We start from the raw sequence: 2,500 nt of genomic DNA, 5'->3' as shown, positions 1-2,500 counted from the left end.
GCGCGTGCCTGGCGCCTGGCGCCTTGCCCCCCACGCGCCTGGGCGCCTCTTTTCCGCCTGGGCGCCCTGGCACCTTTCCGCCTGGGCGCCTGTTTTCCGCCTTGGCGCCCTGGCGCCTTTTCGCGTGGGCGCCTCTTTTCCGCCTGGGCGCCATGGCGCCTTTCGGCCTGGGCGACTCTTTTTCGCCTGGGCACCTCTTTTCCGCCTGGCCAGGGCGCCTCTTTTCCGCCTGGGCGCCATGGCGCCTTTCTGCCTGGGCGCCTCTTTTTCGCCTGGGCGCCTCTTTTCTGCCTGGGCGCCCTGGCGCCTTTTCGCCTGGGCGCCTCTTTCCCACCTGGGCGCCCTGGCGCCTCTTCGCCTGGGCGCCCTGGCGCCTTTTCGCCTGGGCGCCTCTTTTGGCGCCTGGGCGCCTACGCCAGGGCGCCTCTTTTCCGCCTGGGCGCCTCTTTTTCGCCTGGGCGCCTCTTTTCCGCCTGGGTGCCCTGGCGCCATTCCGCCTGGGCGCCTCTTTTCCGCCTGGGCGCCCTGGCGCCTTTTCGCCTGGGTGCCTCTTTTGGCGCCTGGGCGCCTACGCCAGGGCGCCTCTTTTCCGCCAGGGCGCCTCTTTTTCGCCTGGGCGCCTCTTTTCCGCCTGGGCGCCCTGGCGCCTTTTCGCCTGGCGCCTCTTTTGGCGCCTGGGCGCCTACGCCAGGGCGCCTCTTTTCCGCCTGGGCGCCTCTTTTCCGCCTGGGTGCCCTGGCGCCATTCCGCCTGGGCGCCTCTTTTCCGCCTGGGCGCCCTGGCGCCTTTTCGCCTGGGTGCCTCTTTTGGCGCATGGGCGCCTACGCCAGGGCGCCTCTTTTCCGCCTGGGCGCCCTGGCGCCTTTCCGCCTGGGCGCCTCTTTTTCGCCTGGGCGCCTCTTTTCCGCCTGGGCGCCCTGGCGCCATTCCGCCTGGGCGCCTCTTTTCCGCCTGGGCGCCCTGGCGCCTTTTCGCCTGGCGCCTCTTTTGGCGCCTGGGCGCCTACGCCAGGGCGCCTCTTTTCCGCCTGGGCGCCTCTTTTTCGCCTGGGCGCCTCTTTTCCGCCTGGGCGCCCTGGCGCCATTCCGCCTGGGCGCCTCTTTTCCGCCTGGGCGCCCTGGCGCCTTTTCGCCTGGCGCCTCTTTTGGCGCCTGGGCGCCTACGCCAGGGCGCCTCTTTTCCGCCTGGGCGCCCTGGCGCCTTTCCGCCTGGGCGCCTCTTTTTCGCCTGGGCGCCTCTTTTTCGCCTGGGCGCCTCGTTTCCGCCTGGGCGCCTCTTTTCCGCCTGGGCGCCTCTTTTCCGCCTGGGCGCGTCTTTTCCGCCTGGGCGCCCTGGCGCCTTTTCGCCTGGGCGTCCTGGCGCCTGTGCGCCCTGGTGCCTTTTCGCCTGGGCGTCTTGGCGCCTTTTCGCCCGGGCGCCTGTACGATTGTTCGCATGTGCGCTTGGGCGCCTGTTCGACTCTTTGCATGTGCGTTTTGGCTGCCTGGGAGCATCACTGCTCGGGCGCAAGGGGCCTTCGGGTTATGGGGCTCCCGGGTCGAGTTTTTCCTCGGGACCAAGCGTCACATTTCATGGGTTTGCGTCGTCGTTCCTTCGTGGCCTGGCCCCCGTTTTAGGCGTTGAAGGAGGCGTCGGCGAGGCGACTCGTCGCAGTGGCAGGCGAAGGTGGACGGGTAGGGTCGGAGGGGCAGCGGATGGCTTCTTGTGGAGGCGGCCGTGCGTCGGGTGCCGCTTCCTCGCCATCGCAGGGATGCCGATGGCCTCCACGCTGCAAGACGTGTAAGGCCGGATCGACTCATCCAGTCCCCATTTAAATGGGATTTACACAAGGTAAAAGCACTTGCCTTTCGTTGGTTACTTAGGGGCATCCCAAACACTTCCGCATCGAAAGATGGATTTCAAATCAAGTTCCGAATTGGTGCTCTGCCAAAGGGAGTGGCGATGATGCCATACTCAAAAATGGGAAGGGACTCATAAAACGGCCTAGGCAAATAGAGCTTTTTGACGTCCGGGCGTGTCATTTCCGGGTTTGCCTCCTGACCCGCTCATAGAAGGCAGCAGCAGCCGTCCTCCTTCGGAAGCTCGCCGCAAGAACTAGAGTAGACGTCGCCGGGGGCGGGACTCGTCGCGGAATCCAGATCTCGGGCATTAAATGACTTGGGAATCCAGATCTCGGGCATTAAATGACTTGGGTATAGTTATTCGGGACGTCGACAACCCCGTGCGCGAAAATCGCTGGCTCCCTGGTGGGTGTGGGGGAGGGACGAATCGGTGCGACATGGGGCTGAATCTCAGTGGATCGTGGCAGCAAGGCCACTCTGCCACTTACAATACCCCGTCGCGTATTTAAGTCGTCTGCAAAGGATTCAAGTCGCCGCTCGTTCGGAACTGCGATTCATGGCGGCACCCCGCGGCTCGTCCGCCGCGGGGGCTTCGCCAACGACACGGGCCCATGGGGGCCGGATGGCCCCTACTGCGGGTCGGCAAGCAAGCGGCGAAG

Source organism: Aristolochia californica, unplaced genomic scaffold, assembly GCF_029961685.1.
Source record: "Aristolochia californica isolate CCGP_79_NKW_82.1479 unplaced genomic scaffold, dmAriCali1.0.hap1 SCAF_343, whole genome shotgun sequence".
Taxonomy (NCBI): domain Eukaryota; kingdom Viridiplantae; phylum Streptophyta; class Magnoliopsida; order Piperales; family Aristolochiaceae; genus Aristolochia; species Aristolochia californica.
This window is presented reverse-complemented; position numbering follows the sequence as displayed.